Raw genomic sequence first — 21,686 nt, forward strand, 5'->3', positions numbered from 1 at the left:
AACAACATGGTAAATGGTGCTGAGATCGTCCTTGATGTCACTCATCAATCACGGCGAGAGGCACCCAATCGTGCGTCGCCCACCCCGTATCATTTGCAAAATCATTTGTTGACGCTCTCCCAGCACCCAACAAGCAGAGGTCAGGCAGATGGAGCAACCCCCCCTCCCTTCCCCCCCATCATCCAATGCCATCTACCTGCATGAGCCCCCCCCCCCCCAGCCCCCTTGGCCCCTGCCCTGGATGTGGTGTTGTCGTTTTGCCCCAGCATGGATGGCTGATGCTAATGGAGTCGCGCAGGAGTCCAGGCTAGATTGGTTATTTCAGTCTTAATTCAGCCATTAACATTTCATTAATGCACCGTCCTACTGCTGCCTGCTGATGACTGCTGCAGGCGGCACAACACCACCCTCACTCAAGGTGGATGAGCCTCTACCAAAAACACATTTTTCTCCACTTTGATGCTTGCTACTACAATCGGTTTTAGATGGAGTCATATTCACATCATGGACATATGTTTCTATATCTTCCACAGTGTGTCACTTGCCCCACTAATTAATTTCTGTTATTTATGTTCCTACTCGCTCTATATTTAGTTGTTTTTATGTTCTAAATATGTAGCACTGTTGGGAGGAGCCTGGTACGTTGAGATTCCCCTTGCAAAAAGACAAACTGTAGCTATTGTTCATAAAGCATTCTTCTTTGTATCCTTGAATTCCCTCTGTATAAAATCATAGACCATGTGCTACTAGCTGTTTAAACAGCTAGGGTTAGGGTATGATTATAACCCATCATATGTGTAATAAATACTATTTTACAATGGAATATTATATTACTGGCTGCTGCTTGATGTGCAATGTGGATACTGTACTGTAACACTAATGTAAAGTAAAAATGTGCAATATGTACTTTTCTAGTATGTACTACTGTTATTACTGGACGTTACTTCATGACATGTGTACGTTCACTTACTTGAATGCTGCTACTTATCTTCTACCTTGGATGTGTACAACATGAAGTGTTTAAAACAATAGTGTGCTTGCCTTTTCATTTCACCCTAATTATGTGTAGCTTTGTCATGTACTGTATCTGCACTGTAACACTACTTTAAATACATATAAAGGATTCTGACTCTCAGATACTGAATATTCTGCAGATTGTATCTCCCAGACAGTAAAAGAAAGCTAAGCTAAAAGTGTCCAAAGCTTATTCTACATATAAAAGACAAAGCTAACCAAACATCTGTTGTCACGGTATTGCGGCTTTAACCTTTGAACCTATTGCTTACATTCTTGCTGATCCAGGAATTAGAGCTCATTCTACACTGTAAAATGTATAAATTGCATTCCTTACAAAGCACAGGAGGATTTGTGTATGCAAATCACTCTCACTCTATTATGCTCAAGGCGGTATCAGTTGCTAAGGTATTCGCCTCATAATGAACACAGCATGTCTGCGAGTGTGTGTTGTGAGTGTGTACATGCCTGCGCTCCATCCAACAACTTTAACACAATATTCTAATTAGACATCTATGTTTATTTAATGCGTCCTGAGTAAATTAGTTGTATAAAATGATGACTAATTAAGTGCTGCATTAATAACTGAAGCAGCCTTACTGCTGGCGTACAAAGACAGACAGGCACATAGGCAATCATCATAGCTGTGTCACTCATTAAGCTTTTTGATCATCATGACATGACATATGATAATATATGTTCTAATCTACATGCATAGACTGTCGCATATGTATTTGGAAACATGCGATGACTGACATTTGAAAACCTGCTACTACCTGCCCTAGGTATTGGCTTTGCTAGTAACATTTTAAGACACATTTACATTTTACTTATCACATTTACATATCTGTTTTTTTAACGGCAGCAACTAATTAAATGAGAATCCTCCCAAAAGGACAGCAGCAAACAGGCGTCTTTGATTGAACCGAAATGATCATTAATCAACTAGTTAGCAGTTGTGGATGAATTATTTTTTACATTTTAAGTATTTGTATTGTTAGATTAGATTCACTTTTTAACCCAAATGTCATTGCACATGAGTTAAAAATAAACTAAAATAATCGACAGTTACTTATTAAACATATTATATTATTATAAGACAAACAACGTATTAAACAAAACTTCTCCGAAAGGTCCCTCAAAACTAATCATTTTACTGACTTTCATTGAACTCCTAAAGCCTCTGTCACACGGTCCCGAAATGGACACCCGATGGACACACGATAAAGGAAATGTTGAAATTCGGCTGTGATCGTAGCAACATCGGGCCGTTCGTGAGGGCATCTAAGCCATCGTATGACCGCCGGTGGAGTTTCTCAGGCTCAGGCCCCTTGTGTCATCTTCGTGTTATCATCGGTGCTTTCACACTCACTCTGATCGGGGCGAATGCCCGATGGCACCGAGGATAACAAGATGCCCTCACGATGGCCTTACGAAGGGCAAAATTGACACACGAATTCAACACGAAAATGAACCTTCGGCAATTTGTTGGCATGCCAAAGATTTTGCCTCCGCTCATGAAGTTGCTGCCGGAGCCTGAGAAACTCCACCAGCGATCATACGATGGCTTAAGATGCCCTCACGAACGGCCCGATGCTACGATCACAGCCGAATTTGAACATTTCCTTTATCGTGTGTCCATTGTTTTTTTTATTGCACAACAAAATCATGTAAACATATTATGTAAATAACCCAATTTGTGTTCTGTGAAACTAAAAAGGATATAATATATTATTTTGAAGGAGAGTTGACAGGAAGTTGTTGTTGCTATGGAAACAACATTACAGAGAAAACGTAATATTTTCTACATATAAAGACGGATAAAGTAAAGAACAAAGTCTGAAGATATCAGTACAGTATCATAGTACTGTAACATAATTGTTTGTGTTACTTTCGTTGCAGTTGTATGTCCTAAATGTAATGTAAATGTTGCCTTCGTGTGTGGTTCGGGGCCATCTTCGTGCGAAATTCACAATTCCATATTCGTGTGTCCATCGGGTGTCAACTTCAGGACCGTGTGACAGGGGCTTTAATGACATTTGCAACAACAGGATATTTGTGGACACAATCACGGATAAAACGAGTGTTTCAGGAATGATCCAGAAGTCCTGTCACAGGCAAAGATCAAAATAACAACCAAAATCATGTGAAATGTGTCAAAAGCAATACTTCTGCAAGCAGCATGTAACATTTGTGAGTCAATGACAAAAAGACAGACTATTGGCACAGCCCTGAAACACATTTGATATTTCTGGATCAGTGAAGCTGTAGGTAGGCTGTTCATCTGTCATTACTTAACAGTGGGTGTGGAAAAAAAAAACTAAAGTGCTACACGAGTGATGAATATCCGGCTTTATCGGATATGTGTGTGATATATGAGATTGGTTGATAATCGACACTTAGTTGTGCCATATGGTTGGACCCGCCTGCCAAGGTACAAGGACTCAAAATATGGAGGTAAGCTCTCGGGATGAGTAGCAGCTTGCTTCCAAACGAAGGGAAGAGAAAACATGGCTGTGATTTAAAATAATGACCTGAGCGCCTCCTGAATTCTTTTCAAGGACATCGGAGCTGTTTAATTCCAAATTTAGAGATTAAAAACAAACACATCTACTCTCGCAAAATGGATGATAGCTCAAAATGACTGCAGATTGGTTAAAAACAACAGTATGGCAAATCCAAACAGAACTAATGCCTGTGTTTCCAGATGAAGAATGACATTGGCAGTTGGACGTAATTGTCACAAACATTCCACAAATGGAAACGATTTGGAAAACTGTTACACTTTCCTGTGTCCAACTGCATCACCTCACATATATCAGATAATGTATAGCACACCGTACATCTGTCTGGAGACTTGAATGTGTCAAAGTTGGCAGCAAATGCCAATCAAAGCACTCTGAAGTGTAGTAACAATCTCATCAGTGCCATTTAGAAATCACAGGCTTTCCTGATGAAACACAGCCCGTGTCCATCAAGTGTGTTTTGGGAAGTCTGGAGATCTTTAAACAGTCCCGATTGAGACTGGCATGCCAAAACAAACAATGAAATAAATAAACACAAGTAGCTGTAGGAGATTGTTAAAGACCTCTGACAGCACGTTGGTGGGAGGCCTGAAAACACGGAAAAGGAATATGCTTCTGGGGAAAGAGATCATTCTTCATATCTGGGTAATTCAGGAAAAATGGTTTATCCTTTTGCTGCTATTTTATTCCCCGTCTCATGATGTTCTCGTTGCCGCTGGCAGCGATCAGAGCTTTGAATTCAAGGAGGATTCATCCTTGTTGGCTTATTATTCCAATGATTACCACCGTCTGATGAAGACCAATAAGCAGTCGATCAGAAAGAGCTTCCAGAATAAACAATATATGCCAGAATCGTGTCATCCTACACTTGGGGGGGCTTCTGATAGGTTGAATGGATCTCAGATGGACAGGAAGTGTGCGCTTTGAACGCTCTGTAATTCCAGGTGGCCGGGGAGTGTTTTGGCAGGCGGACCCTGAGCGAGGCCCACCGATCGGCCAGGAAAAAGGGGACCTGGAGTAGGTGGAATGTTAATCATGGAGAGAGGAGAACATGTGTGACAAAGGGAAAGGATGGAAAACACATGTCCCATTTCACACTTATTTACCTTTGAGTGCCAAACCCCTGCCAGATTAAAGGAAGAAGAGGCGGGGGGGGAAGGAAAGGTGGAAGCCTTTCAAGTTTACCTCTTTGATGGAGACGCCAACTCTTTGATAGCATTTCAAACATTCTGGGGAGGGAAGAGGAAACCTTGGCGGGATTCAAAAGTGCGGTCCACTGACAAAGAGCTATGTGTGAAGAAAAGGGGAAACTGATACACTGCTCTCTGGGTGGACATTGTACTGCACACACATTTACTAAATACTACTGAACAAGATCAAGACAAACTGATGAGTTGTGTGTTAAAAGTACACACATGTTAGAAGTGGCTTGGTCTATTTTCAAGATCTTTTTAGTGATGGCAGTTTTGCATCCTTTACACACTTGTGTAGGGAACACAAGATACCAAAATCTCACTTCTTTAGATACCTCCAGGCTCGGTCTTTTGCGTCTAAACATTTTCCAGGATATCCATGTCCACCCTCTAAAGATCTAGCTCACTCGGTTCTTAATGTGAATCCATTTAATAAAGGGGCTGTGTCCAAAATATATACATTGATTCTGAATAACTGCCCTCCCACATGGGACAAAACTAAAAAAGCATGGGAAGGAGATATTGGTGATTCTATTTCAGAGGAAGCCTGGGAAAACATTGTTTCACGTATACACACCTCTTCTTTCTGTATTAGACATGGATTAATCCAATTTAAGGTGGTACACCGGCTACATTACTCCAACGACAGATTAGCTAAGATCTATCCCAGTGTCGCTCCAACCTGTCCCAGGTGTCATTATTCTCCAGTTTCCCTGGGCCATATGTTCTGGTCATGTCCGTCATTAAACAGTTTCTGGGCTTCTGTGTTTCGGTCACTCTCTGCAATATCTGGCAGGATACTATCGCCTAATCCTCAAACAGCTATTTTTGGAATTGTTAATACTGGACTAGGGTTCTCCTCCCTCCACAAAAATGCGGTTGCCTATGCGTCGTTGCATGCCCGCCGTCTCATACTGCTGAATTGGAAAGGAAAAAATCCCCCTTCCTATATTCACTGGATCAGGGAAGTGATGCTTGGGCTAGACTTAGAGAAATTGAGATATGCAGTGCGCGGTTTAGTCAACAAATACGACAAAACTTGGTCGCTATTTATTACCCATGCTCACCTGATTCACTTTGCATCTGTCTTTGACTATTGACCTGGGCACTCTGGGGTCACTAACTTTGGGCTTGAAGTTGTTACGTACCTTGTCAGACTAAGGCTTTTTTGGGTTATGTGTGTGATGTCTTATATCTGATTATCTACTCGTATACTGTCTATTATCGTCATTTTTGTTGTATGTGTTTAATTTGGTCTAATCCTTATTTTTTATTTATTTGACTTGTATTTATATATTTTTTATATTTTATATTTTATTTCTATGACCATTCGTTTTTTTTGTCGTTTGTCTATTCACTGGGGAATACCACCTGGAGGGGGAGGGGGGTGGGATCTGGGGCGTTTTCAACTTGTTGTCATAAATGTTGGACATACTGTATTTGTGATAAACTGAAAAATAAAGATGTTAAAAAAAAAAAAAAAGTACACACATGTTGAATGATGTAAGTTAAACATGTTTTTTTCTGTATGTCCCTTTACGTGATTCATAAATGTTTCCACATAGGAGTGTAATCGATTGCTTTAACATTACATTCATTCATATTTGAAACACCTTGTAGCATAAATACAATCATGTATGTGCAATATTCTGCAAAATATATACAGTTTTTCTCGACAAATTACTATAGCCTTCCATATTTTTGTAATATTGTATTCTCAACGACAACACAGTAACATGAATTTGAAACTATGTTTTGTATGAATAAATTAAATAAACAGGCATGATCATTTGTTACAGATGTGTATTTTGTATATTGTGTAATTTTTTTTAGGCGTGCTTCTTGGTTAATATTAAGTTGTCTTTTCTGCTCTAACAAATGTACATTTCCCCTATGTGGGACGAATAAAGTGATTCTGATTCTGAAGATGTAAGTCTTGCTACATTTCAATTATTGGAAAACAATCTGCTTTGCATGTGTGCCTTATATATCTGAATACAACATACGTACAGTGAAAAACTATTATATAAAGAAATATACACAAATAAAAAGACACGTATGTCCAAATATATGTGGAGGGTTAGAATACACACAAATATATTATTAATTCAAATTACATAATATTATCTCTGTTTGTTCAGAGTGGGGTGTGCTCATGCCTGGAAATGTGTGTTATATAATGTGAAAAATACTTATTTGTAATAATCAACGTGATATAATAGGCAACAGTGTTTTCAGGCTCTCATCTTTTAAGTCGTTTGAAGCACATCTTCTGTTGTATTTTTAATGGCTGCTGCAAGGCCAGAATCCCCTGAAGGCACAGCAAAGTGAAGCAAAGTATGTTATGAATTGACTTTGTTTTTGCTTAAGATAAAGCACTTTCATACGGAGCTAGACCGACCTGACAAAAGCAGGAAATGCTCAAACTATACATTAATCTTAAGGTGTGTTTAACATCTAATTTATCTGGCGAGGAAATTCATTCCTCCACTCACGAACCCCATCCAGTGGAGACTCAGCAGAGAGGATGATAGCCGTTTTTGATTTCCAGCTTATTTTTTTCCCTGACATGCCATCTGAAACTGGAGGACATAAGCGTGCTTTGAACAGACTGTTAAAAAGCCGAGAGTGTGATTGGAGTTGAAAAGTTTGCAGCCGTAATGGTGGCTGTTTGAGATAAGTGTAACTTATTTCATTTGTCGCTGGTGTCACATGCTCTCTCTGCTTTGAAGTGGCAAATTAATGACAAGTGAGAACAGTAGCCATTCGGCAGAGAGAATGACCCCTTTTCTAATGGCTGTGTGGCACAGTGAGAGAGTCATCTGTTGGCCCCATCTAATTATGTGAATCGAGCAGTTTGAAAAGTGTCTTAAGGCTGTTTAGGAATAAAAGGGACATTTAAATGCAGAGCACTTTGAAAATTACAGATCCTTCAAAATACTTTCCACGGACACATCGCTTTCTCCGACACGGAATCCTATTTTTTTCTTCGTCTCGTTAATTTGCTTTGAGAGTAGACATTCTGGGAGAAGAATTTGGAGATCCGACCCCCCCCTTTGACAACTATTCCCAGTTTCCAATTTTAAACCGTAAACAGGATTCTCCTTGACTTTCTTGTATGAACAACGACATTTACGCGTAGACAAAGCATCTCCTGTTCTGAATGTATAGCTTCAGTGTGACATTCATACGCTATCAGCCATATATCTCACACTGCCCAGAGGCACCATGGAACATTCCGGAGCATTTTGTATTATTCATGTTTAAAGTGGTCATTTCTTTCAGTGACAGAAATATCAAGAATGGACATTTTGTTCCAAGTCTGCCACTGCCAAATATATAAAACTCTATTTAAATGTGACTGTCAATCTGAGGCGTGGAAGATTTATGATTCCAAGAAATCACCCTGAAACTGCATTTACACCACTGGTAATGAATAAATACAATTAAAGAGAAAAACATGATTTTACAGATTTGTTCTACAACTGTGGAAGAGTCCTCGATAAGATCAGCGTCTCATCTTATTTATAAAGCATTCTTTGGACAGCAAACGTCCTTACACACATTTTGACGCGCCTAACTTTGACATGATGGATAGAGAACTCAACCCTTAATATTGACTCAGTACTTTTCCATAAAATAAAAAGTGCACATCTAAGTCAATTAACAGGGTTTTTAAATCCTTCCTGCGCATATTTTACAGTCATTGTATAGTGTGATTATGGTTGTATAATGTGTGGCTATGGATGTGTCATGTAATTATGCAGACACACAGTTGAACTACATTCTGGAAATAGTTCTGTTAAATGTATGTGACATACATTTCAACATATGAATCCCTTTGAGTAACTTATTTGAACATACTAGAATTGTCTAAACTTCCTTTTTCCAAGTTATTTCAGAGGTTAACCTGAACATCTTGTATTCAAAGCCTCGCTCATATTTCCCCCGCTTGGATTTCCTAATTATTATTTGATTGCTCATTAGGCGCCGTGTTCGCCGTGCATGCATCTGCTCACCAAATCTTTTTTTGTGTGTGTGATTCCTCATACGTGAGAGAAACAAACGTCTCCCCTTTAATTACACCGCCTTGCCAACATTTGTTAACACTCCTCCGTGTGGACGTCTGCAAAGAAAGTCTCAATGTAAAGTTAAAACCAGACGTGTAGTATTTTATTTATTTATATTTATAGTATGTTTCAAAGTAAGAAAAATCATTCTTTTCATTAAACCAACCCCGACCTCTCATTTCTTGTGGCTGTCCCCGCGGATACACACCCTGCTTCCCTTCTCTTACGGGGTATGATGTGTGGATGAAGGCTCTTTCCAGCGCCATAATGACTGTACACCGAGATTTTCAAGGGCCCGCTCATGACAATCCCATTTTCTGTGTAATTTCATGGTTGTCTTCTTGAATGAAGATATTGGCTGCTCTGAAGCACGAGGTCAGACTCTCCCTGCTCCGTTTTCTGGATTGTTCCGGAGTATGTTTCCCTTCACTTGATGAAAAGTAATTCATCATTTACACCCCTGAATTCTGCCACTTTTTTTCCTTTTTTTCTCTCGCTTTGCTACAGTCTCTCTTTTCAGTAGCAACTTTCTTCACCTCCCTTTAGCGTTCAGATTCCCCGGTGGAACCTAAGGTGGTGTTGAGAGATAGATCGCTTCGATACTCCGTCAGGTCATCCGTCCCCAGAACAGGTTACCCTCCCAGGCCTTCTGTTCTGCCCCCTCCCCCTGATAGAGTTTGTCACCTCTCTACCTCTGGAAGTCAAATCCTGTCAACTCGGGCATCCTTCAGAATCCCCGAAGTGGCTTTGGCACCCAGTGGGGCATGTGAGCTTAAAATTGATTTTTTTTTCCTCCCCCCCTTCTGTGTTTTTTTTCCTCTCCTTGAGATCTGCCAGGTTCCCTTAAGGGAGAAGGTTGACAGCCAGTGGAGGCCCCTCAGCCAATCAGAAGGCGGCAGCGGTGTAAAAGACACCTAGGGAAACTTTCCCTGCGCCTCCTGGAGCCGGAGGGGGGCAAAGGTTTCTGACATGTTGGGGGGGGGGGCGGCTGAGATGGGGGGGGTTCTGTTGCCAAGAGACCGGTGGGGTTTTCACTTCAATCCCACCTCTCCTCCTGCGTGGCCTCCTGACTGCTCTGCCAGGGTGAACTTAATTGACTCACGAGGCCCACTCCCCAAACTCACTTTTAATTGTTTTCAGTGCAAAGAAAGAACAAACATTTCCTCATAGCTGCTCTCCTGTCACTCTCCTTTTGCAAACTGATGTTTAGATTATTTTAATCACTGCACTCTTTTAGTGAGTAGTGCAATAACAGGGCTTATGCAGATTCATGTGTATCTCCCTGGCTGAACATATGTAATCGTATGCATCCCACGTTTATTAGCATTTTCTTTAAAGCGACTTGCGATAGTGCTCACGTGACTTTTCCCTTTTGCCAGCTGCTAACATCTGCAGGGTGTCCAGAGTCCAATCAGGGAGTCTTTAATACTGAGAAGAGAGGGAAACCCCTTGAGACTTAAGAGACAGAACCTGATCATCCCGTCTCATCAAGGCTCGGCTCTCCTGTGACCCTTCCTCGCTGAATAAAACCTCCCCGCACAGCTCCTCAGAAACTAATTCCCGGGTACTTAAGAAAATACAATGAGGTCAGATTGGTATCATGAGTAAATTACACCTACGGCTCCGTCTGAATTCAGTTCGTTCAAGAAATGGAAGCTCCTTCACAGTGCCAGGAGATAATGTGAAGGTGCATATGTTAAGGGCATGATGACACACCTATTATCATAAACAAAATGGCACCTTTGGACAGGTCACTTCCAAGCCTTTTTCTCAAATACTTTCAGAGTTCGTAGCCATATGCCTGCAAGATAGTAATGGTGGATTTATATGCCCTGCAGGAGTTTCATTAGCTAACAGCTTTTCAAGGAGAATAACGTGGTTTTATTAAGAAAAAAAATACAACCTTTTAGCAAGAAGAAAATATTCGACACAATTTACTCAAAAGATATACACTTGTAATCAAGAGGAAAGAGTTGTGTGTTCAATTAAGATTCATTTCAATGTAATTAATGATTACGTTTAAAAAAAAAAATTATTAAATGTTGTTTTATTAGTTATTTTCCAAAATGTAGACAGAAACTAAGCGAATCATGACAGCATCAATATAAAAAAAATGCATTAAAGACAAAATTAAATTGAAAAAAATATATTGAATGAATATATTTAGTTTCCTTTAGAGGTTAGTGTAAACAGTGTCATCTTGCACAACCTCGTCTGCTAGGAACATTTAAAATAATTTGGTCAATTGTCCGTTAGTTCATTGGCTAAGAAATGTAGATTATTGTATTTTGTGTAGGGCGTTAATAACGCGTTAACACAAACAAAAATTAACGCCACTGATTATTTTAACGCCATTAACGCATGTGTATTTTTTGTCCTCGGCCGCCCCGTAGTTTCAGAGTTTAAAATACCATCTACAAGCTGATGCTGACCGCCCCGCTCCTGCCGCCCGCTTGTGGCAGACCACACTTCCACGCTCACCGGCAGGCACCGACTGGACATCTGGAGGACCGGGAGGGTGTGTGTGTGTGTGTGTGTGTGTGTGTGTGTGTGTGTGTGTGTGTGTGTGTGTGTGTGTGTGTGTGTGTGTGTGTGTGTGTGTGTGTGTGTGTGTGTGTGTGTGTGTGTGTGTGTGTGTGTGTGTGTGTGTGTGTGTGTGTGTGTGTGTGTGTGTGTGTGTGTGTGTGTGTGTGGCACGAGCGAGAGAGAGACCTTACGTGCATTGTTGTTGTTAGCATCTGGTGCTAGCTAGCTGCGCTAACGGATATAAGGAGCTGATCCATCACACACACACACACGCACACACACACACACACACACACACACACACACACACACACACACACACACACACACACACACACACACACACACACACACACACACACACACACACACACACACACTTTGTATTGTATTATTGTATGAGAGAGGTTCCAGGTTGAATTGAGGCGAATATTTGTAATGTTCAGGTTGTTGTGTTTAATATTCATGAGAATATTTGTCATTGTTCAAATGATAATAAACATTAGCATAAAGCATATTTGTCCACTCATATGTTGATAAGAGTATTACAAACTTAAAAAATATTTCTCTAAGGTACATTTAGAACAGATCAAAAATGTGCGATTAATCGCGATTAAATATTTTAATCGACTGACAGCCCTAGTTGTTTGTAATCCCTTTATAAACGTTGTCCGTTCCTGATAAGGTGACAGTTTTAAGATATGACATACTTGTAAAACACAGGACGCTCTGTGCGATCGCTTCCAGCCTTTCCATGAAAATATGGCTCATGCCCTGAGCAGACAAACAATCACACTCACACACAGTGTGTCCTGCACATCTTCGCCTCGGAGCCACTGGAGCACCCAGGTGGCGGCGAGGAGGCGAAGATGGGGCATCCGGAGAAGGCAAATAGCTGCAGATCTGTGGCATGTTTGCCATGGCTGAACGGACTGAGTGTGGCTGTGCGTTAACAGAACGATGAAGAAAAAGAAATACATGCACAGATGGATGTTCAGGGTTGGGGGGAGAATCACGTATCCTTCAGCCATATTAAAGATAGCTGGCAGAAGGATTCGTGACTGTATTCACCCAGGTGATACATGGTGACACGTGGGAAAGAAAAATAATCAAGATGGAATTATTTTGTATAAATTGGCCTTTCATTTGTTCTTGCATGTACTTATAATGACCAGTATTCCTGTTTTTCTTTCAAATAAATGTACTTTTATTGTTCTGCTTCAATTTGATTCACTTATTTGATGCTAAGTTTTGAAAAGTTCCCTTACCATTTTAAGAGAAGGGAGTACTCCTGGTGCGTTAATCGTATTGTAGCTCATGATATCATATAAAAGTATAATGCGAGATGGTCATCTGCAAAGCATCAGGATCAAAACCACAATGGACATGTGAACAATTATAAAAAGTGGAGTAATTGACGTATTGTTTCCAGTGTACTGAAGTATCGATTATACTGCCTTTTGCCCGTTTTACCCCGTCGTTTTCCCTGTCGTTTTCCATGTTGTTTCCTCTGTTTTCTGAGCTACAACTACTTCCTGTCTGATGGCGTAACATCTTAAAAAGGTGATTAGAGTTTCAATTTAGCGACAACACGTTTAGTACAATGCTTATCAGCTTTTTAAATGTTGCTTTTTCTATCAGAAGCATTGGTTTTGTGTAAGAGTCAGACTGATGCCTTGATCTGTTTGAATGTTTCCGAAGTTTCACATTTCAATGCTATGTCAGCCACCCACCTTCTCTACCTTGACCAGAGATTTGCATGATCGTGTAAGTCTGTTCCCTGACCTCTAAAAGCAACATGTGTTGCATTCTGTAAGCATGCCTGCCTCCCGTTTCCCAGTCCTTATCCCCTGATTGGTTTCAGCTCTACCTGTTTTGCAGATGCAGGTGAATTATGTCCCCCTGCATGATTCAGGGGGCCCTCCTCTGAGACTTTCACAGTGTCTCGCTGCCCATTTGCCCCAGACGCTCCAGCATTACCACCTCATTTCATACACTAAATGCTTTACCTTCAGTGGTGTGAAAGCTCTGGCTATCTGTCCTTCCCTCCCTCTCACCTCGGCCTCATGTCTGCTTTCAACCAGTGAAAATGGGCTCCACACCGGTGGCTCTTTGGCCCCTCAAAGGAGATTGGACAAGAGTCATACTCTGATCAGACCCTGGAGTTTATAGCTATCGTAGTGTGCAGGTGCGGTACCTTCCTTATCCCTTTAGAGCCAAACATGCTGAAGTGCTGCCATCAGCACCCGTTTTAAAGTGATGTACTGCTAGTAAGGTCAGTGTAAACATTATAATGGGAGTACTGTATCAAAATATTGAGTTAACACAAAATGACACATTATATCCTCTCAATAAAAAACTCATTTATGAAACTAATGCAGCAACTGTGATGTTTTTAAAATAAAAGAGACGTAATTAAAAGTGATGCTTTTCAATCTGTATGCTCTTTTCTCATACATGTCACTGCTTCCTGTTATATTCAATAGGATAAGATTAGAGTTACCTATATTACTTCAAATCAAAAAAGCTCAACGTCACATCCCAAAAACAACAAGTCTTTAAATCGCAAAATGATTGTACTTTTGATTTGCAGAAAATATGTCTACTAAAGTCTTCCTTATAGCAACAACACTGTTTTCTGCTCCAAATCTGCTCCTCTGAACTTCAACTACTCAAAATGACTGAGCACATTGCAGTCGGAGCTTATTTAAGAAAACATATTTAGTCTGCTGAAAGTAAAATACAAATCACCTTAGCCGTAATGCCATTCCATTTCTCCTAGACACTTCTCCCTCTAATGTGCATTCAAATAGAAATTCTCCAGATTGAAGCAACAACACTGTCCCTGTTCCTCGCTGCTTCCATGGCTGCACAACTGTTTTACTTCAGCCTTATCACTCCAGCAGGAAGAGCTCTCCCTCCCTCCCTCTTCCCCTCTCGGGTGAGGTGAATGGGGTGTCGGGGGTGATGCATGGCGTAGGAGGCGCCTGTGATAAGCTAAAGCTCGTGGGACGACAGTGAACTTGTTCTTGCTATCCTGCAGCCACTGATGAGCCCGATATGTTTAATTGGGGTGGTCCATTTCCCATCCTGCCTCCCCCATACACCCCTCCTCCCTCCCACCACTCTTTCGGATCCACTCCTCCTTGTCATTTAAACCAGAACTATGACTGTAGGCTGGGGTGGGGGAGTGACGGGGGGAGAGAACAAGATCCCCCCACAAAACAGAGATAAAGAAAAAATGTAATACTTCCACATTTTCCAGTGCTCCTTTCATCATTATTCAAAAATTAGTTTTTAATGCAATGAGTAGCTCCAATCATGTTAAGGTCTGCATGATTCAGATAGTATCATAATTACAATTAGATTACATTACCGCAATCAGAGAAAGGGGGGATCGTTAAGAGAAGGAATATAAATTGCTTTAGTTTTACAAGTACTGAGCAAGCAGAAATTTGAATTAATCTCCACTTAAACATCTTACCCCTTACAGAACTGCAAAGCATGCTGGTTTCTTCCAGGCCATCAATACAAATTAAGGGAGAAGTATGATTTTTTTTTTTCCTTCTGAGGGTCTTTTAACATTTTAAGTTTTACACAGAGCGCTAATGTTCACTTCACACCACAGCGTTCAGCTTCAAAACTTTCTCAACAGGAAGAGTGACTCCTTCCCTTTGAGGAACGAACGCTTGTTGATTTAGACATCTTCAAGTGGTGTCTGTTTACAAGAATGAAGTTAGAATTTCAGCTACAAAACTATTGCAATTGGTTCACATCCTTTTGTACAGAACATATTTTTTAAACATGCAACAACAACACAGGTTAATTTATCAAAAATGGTGACATGCATATTCTAAATATGTCTAGACTTCTCTTAAGACCAAACCGATTTACATCAATTCAGGACATTTATATCGTGAATAAATTGCGCATTTCAGAGAGTTTTACAAGTAAATATAGATAGCATTATAGAAATTATATTACTGATGCATGTAAGCGGCTTTTTGATGTTGTAGCTGGTGGAGGATTTAAGATGTGTTATAGCATGTGAAACCATAATCTGTAATGTAGTAAGTATAAGGAACAACATTTATTTTTTGAAATTGGTAGTTGAGTAAATGTACTTAGTTAAGTTGTATTACATTAAAATAAATGCAGTTAAGGGTAAGTCAAGTTCATGGTTAAGTTAATGCAAATACAGGTATAGTTCTGCTTTGTAAGAAAATACTACTTATACACTTATGAGCGTAAGAGTCTACATACAAATATGCGTGTGTGTGTGTGTGTGTGTGTGTGTGTGTGTGTGTGTGTGTGTGTGTGTGTGTGTGTGTGTGTGTGTGTCATTAAATGCCAGAGGACACATCACTACAGTGCTAATGTCCTCAGTGTCCTCTACAACTGTCTCAAAGCCCATTTGGTCACATTGTGCCGGATTATCCCGAACTGCAGAATACAATAAAATACAAAATCACTCAGAGACAGAAATATAACCCATCAGTGAAATACTGCGCGGGTGATTAGGACTGAAGTTAGCAAATCCCTGATCCGCTAATGAATTAAGACTCCAGTCAAGAGCAGCGGTCCTTTCTTGATGACAGCTGACAATTTCCTCTGAGCTATTCCCTTCAGTTTGTCCAAACAACACTTTTGCTTAATCGTACTTAACGCGTGAATGAAGAATTAAAACAAAGCACTTTTTCTTTCCTGTTCAGCTCACATATTGCAGTTTGTGCAATTAATAACGCAGATGATCGCCTTAGTTATATCTGCATAACTTTTTCTTTTTTTTAGGGTGTCTGCCCATTTGCTAGATATCAATTACCTTTTTTTCCTCCTTCCTATTTATTCCCTTCTTAGGCCACGGTTGGAGATTAATGCGCGCTTCTAAATTACCACACATGCTGGCCATTTATCAGCTCTGAGAACAATCCTGCAGATTCATCCCAACGCTAAGTGGCAGAATATTCATGAAATAGGGAAAAAACGAGTAATTTTGTACACCCTTTGATGATGTAAAAAAAAAAAGGAATTTCTCACTCTTGCTCATTTACTTTGTGGGTTTTTCGTCATTGTTTTCTTGTGCGGCCACTCAGAAAAAGGACAGGCTTCATTGTGGAGCAAAATCCTTCTTAATTTAGCTGAAAACACAGACTTATATTTATGGGGGGCGATACATTACCGTAGTACAATGTGATAGTGGTGATAGCACGGTGCATTGTGCTTGTTTGTAAAGCCGCGGTGCACAGGCCCATAATAGACCGGCATTCAATCCCTGACTTCAGTAATGAGTTGGGTAAACAGAGCTTTCAAAATGAGTTTCTAAATCAGTGCATTGACGTAGTAGAGGGAGGAGGGGGGGGAAAAAAAAAAAAAAAAAAAACGGGGGCCGGGGGCTTTTGGTCCAAGACACCCCGGCTTTAATCAGGCATTAGGAAAAGGGAGTGAAGATGTTATGAAAATGCGGCGCTGGCCTTTGTTCGGCGTCTGTCATGGCATTGACTTCCCTGACACAATGCTACAATGCATGACGGATCAAAGTAATTAAAGTTCCAATAATTTACCTTCCTCTGTTGCGTGTCAAGTCTGCCAGACCGGCTGCTCTCAGGCCCTTCATTGATTTCCTCACCACTATCAGAGCGCCATCCTTAAACACAGAGAGGGCAGGCGACGTGTGTGTGTGTGTGTGTGTGTGTGTGTGTGTGTGTGTGTGTGTGTGTGTGTGTGTGTGTGTGTGTGTGTGTGTGTGTGTGTGTGTGTGTGTGTGTGTGTGTGTGTGTGTGTGTGTGTGTGTGTGTGTGTGTGTGTGTGTGTGTGTGTGTGTGTGTGTGTGTGTGTGTGTTTTAATAACTTTCCATGCTGATATAATAGCAACGCTTCAGATGTTTAACCATTAATGATCACAGACAGATGATGGAGATAGAAAGGCGAGTGAACCCTCCTCACCCTCCTTGTCAAATCACTCTTCTTCTACTGCTGTTTTCTGAAGTCGCCTGTCACGGCAGTGTTTGAGCATTAACTCTCGAGTTAAAAAACGGTCAAATTGAAGCTACTTCACCTTGTTAAACTTTGGAATCCGGGAGGGAAAACTCCCGCTTTATCCGTAAATCCGCAGGAGATTCAGACGCCGGTATGCGAAGGATTGTGAAATCATTATGGGTACATAGAGGAGTAATTCTGTCTGCCGCCTAGGCCTGGGATTGATGTGTAATGCGCAGGAAAGACTCCCTGTGTCGCCGTGTTTCACCACAACAGTCGGAATAAAAACTTCTCACTCGTGCACTCGAGGTTACTCTGTCTCTGTCTCTCGTTTTCCCCCTCCGAGGCACGACAATGTGTCATTGTCATTGCGGTTTTGCGGCAGGTTTCTAGCGGTATGAGGTGGAGGAGGAAGGGGGGGGGGGGGTCTTTTGAAGGCTTACTCCCCCCAAAAACCGTCTCTCCTCCCTTGACGAAAGTTAAATGGTTGAAGTATTCCTGTTCTGAGATGTGATTAGCGTGTCACACATTAAAAATGCCATATTAAATAATCCCATCCTTCAGGCTTTACTTCCTCACCAGGTATTAGCTTAGACAGAGAATTATCCTAAGCTATTTGGAAGTAGGGAATCCACATAAAGATCTTGGCACTCGGTGTTTGAATTTTTCCGATCTGCCTGGTAGGTGCGATACTCGACCGACTTACAGCACAGACAGCGGCGGAGCCAGGTTCTGCTTCTAATCTGGTCGGTTCTTCTTCTCTCTCAAGACTTCCAAATGTTACAACACAACTCAAGGCTCAAGTTGATGCAGGAGTCAACTAGGAGCTGTGTTTACATAAGGTTGTTTCTAGAGCTGCACGATTCATTCTTATTTTATCCAAACCGCAATATGAAATCGAACAGTTTTTTTCCAGGAGGCTAAACTCTCTTTATACATATTTGTATTTTGTATTCGGGATTGTGGGAAACGGTATTTCGATCTCTCTGTCTGTACACACAAACTGGAAGATTGACAATAAAGTTGACTTTGACTTGATCTTTGATAGTAGGCGAAATATTTGGTAAAGGGAGACGTCCCGGCTTCAAAACAGTAATCTGAAAAAAACATTTTTAAAAAGGTCATATGTTTGGAGTTGTGGGAAACATGGAACATTTAACGTCTTTCATAACCAAAAACAAATAAATTAAATAAATGTGACTCGAAAATTATACAGTTACATCCCAACAAGAAAGTGTATTTTGAAAGGCCTGTGTAACCACATATCAGATGCTGCCTCAAGGTTTGAGGGGAAAAATGATTACTTTTCTAATCTGCCGTTTCATTCTATTATGGAACATTTTCAATATCAAGATGTTGTAACTGGATAAGAAGGCAAGGCTTGTTAAGGTTTCTTCCATGGCGGTTAATGCATGCTGCACGTCAAGTGATTTTCAATCTGATAAGTTCAGAGTTCATGTGACTCGTACAGAGGACTCATTTACATCGGATGGAAAAGAAAACAGATTACACAACGGCGGCTGAAAATGAATCGGAGCAACAGAGAAATCGTTATCTTCTGTCGCGTGTCGCCCAGAGGAACGCTGAAGTGACGCCACAATCAAAAAGTAGAAATAATGTTCTCCTTGTGTTGTATTATTGTATCAAGAGTGTAAATCTGATCACACAGCGGCCGTGAGCTTGATCTTGTTACAGACAATTTAAACGTATTGGTTCGAAGATTTAAAATGTGTCACGGTCAGACTTTATGTAGACATGTGGATGGACTTTATGTAGACATGTGGATGGACTTTATGTAGACATGTGGACGGACTTTATGTAGACATGTGGATGGACTTTATGTAGACATGTGGATGGACTTTATGTAGACATGTGGATGGACTTTATGTAGACATGTGGATGGACTTTATGTAGACATGTGGATGGACTTTATGTAGACATGTGGATGGACTTTATGTAGACATGTGGATGGACTTTATGTAGACATGTGGATGGACTTTATGTAGACATGTGGATGGACTTTATGTAGACATGTGGACGGACTTTATGTAGACATGTGGATGGACTTTATGTAGACATGTGGATGGACTTTATGTAGACATGTGGATGGACTTTATGTAGACATGTGGATGGACTTTATGTAGACATGTGGATGGACTTTATGTAGACATGTGGATGGACTTTATGTAGACATGTGGATGGACTTTATGTAGACATGTGGATGGACTTTATGTAGACATGTGGACGGACTTTATGTAGACATGTGGATGGACTTTATGTAGACATGTGGACGGACTTTATGTAGACATGTGGATGGACTTTATGTAGACATGTGGATGGACTTTATGTAGACATGTGGATGGACTTTATGTAGACATATGGATGGACTTTATGTAGACATGTGGATGGACTTTATGTAGACATGTGGATGGACTTTATGTAGACATGTGGATGGACTTTATGTAGACATGTGGATGGACTTTATGTAGACATATGGATGGACTTTATGTAGACATGTGGATGGACTTTATGTAGACATGTGGATGGACTTTATGTAGACATGTGGATGGACTTTATGTAGACATGTGGACGGAGACTATTCATGAATAGCACTTTGTTTTGAAATATATGTACGTATGTTCATTCACGATACATGGGCTATCATTAACTTTGACAGGTCAAAATGTCAGCCCCAAAACAGGTCCAAATATTTCAAATAGCGCACAATGTAGCGGGTAATATAATGTTAGATGGCAGTCTGTTCTCCTTCATGACAAAGAGAGCTTTGGGTTTGTTTTCATCGCTGCTCTGAGGTCAGCGCCCTGTGGCTGTGGAGGGCTAATTATCAACGCGCAAATGGGTCACGGTTGTCATTACTTCTGGTCACATGATTCATCCAACATGTTTTTATCCCTTTTCTTAGCCGGGATGACAATGGAGCTTCAGTGTTGGAGGAACCCAACAGAATTTCCCCCTTAAGTTAAATATTTGTTACACGGTCACAAGTCATTTTCGACCGAGGTATATATATATAGCGCAGACATATAGGTCATGACATTTTGTTCTGGTCTAAAAATATTGTGCTGGGAACACCTCATTTGAAAAGTTAAATATTTTGACTGTCTTTTAAGTCCTTAAAAATTATAGTTCTTATATTAGTCGTGGATTCTAAATAAAAGGATTGTTCTTCATTTGAATTTCGACTTTCCAAAACAACGTTATGTCAAATTCCATGTAAAAAGATTTGGAGGTTTTTTGAAAATTGTTTTGTAAAATGTACAAAGGTGTATTTAAAAAACGTACGACCCAACACTTTAAACAATTGTCTACTTCCTAGCTGCCCGTTTAAGTGTCTGTGTCAAAGGTCAACCTCATTGTTTTGCCCTTGAGCAATGCACTTAAAAGAACAGCTAAAGCTATAAAAACAATGTCTAGACAAACTAAAATTGCAGTCAAGAGCTGTTTCGCTTCAATTGCTCAAGTTCAACATAAAAGGACATATTGTCTTTCAATATAAGTGTTTTCTAATCCCCCACCTTTGACGTTATGGTGGGACTTACCGACTAGTCAAATTCAAACCATCGTATTCGTGGCAAAGACAAAGCAGTGGTGACTGTGGGAATTAAAGAGATCACTTGTCAGAAAGCAGCGATCACGGGTCCATTTGAACCATAAACAAACTAAAACATTGAGTCTCAACAGGACTAAATATAGCTTCGCCTACAGCTGGATGTTGCAATGAACCAGACTATGTTCTCAATTCTTTTCAGCGTGGAGTGGAGGCAAATCAACCTTCCAGCAGAGTTGTAGGCGAGCATGAACAATGATCTCTACACATTTTTTTTTAAAACAGATGCAGAAAATGGGGCATAAAAGTCACAACAGATGATGAATAACATGTTTCAACGCAGCTGTTTCTCAGCAGCAGTAAGCACAACAGTGATGGCTTTTTACTGCTGCATTAGGACTATCCATGGGCATAAGTGGTGATAGGATATAAATACATGTTTAAGTTATCATTTGACCACTTTGTTCTGTTTTGGTAATGCAGCGTCCACAAAAGAAACGGCGTCCGAGTCAAATATTTATGAGAAATGCCGTTTAGATTTTGAAATGGCAAATAAATGATCAGAACATCTTCATATAAAGACTATATTCACATTAAAAGTATTAGTCGAATGTGATGTCTATATTGAATCCTCTCAGGAATAATCATGGCTGTATTCATAACTAAAGCCAGGTGGCAGATGATGCTCGGAGGAAAGCAAATAACCATTTGTGTTTGTTGCATCGGTGAACATTGTCCATCAACTGTGGGCCTGTTGTGATGTGACCTGGGGCTCCAAAAGTGCAAGAAGCACCATGTGTTCTTTAAATGGCAC

Source organism: Pseudochaenichthys georgianus, chromosome 2, assembly GCF_902827115.2.
Source record: "Pseudochaenichthys georgianus chromosome 2, fPseGeo1.2, whole genome shotgun sequence".
Lineage (NCBI taxonomy): Eukaryota > Metazoa > Chordata > Actinopteri > Perciformes > Channichthyidae > Pseudochaenichthys > Pseudochaenichthys georgianus.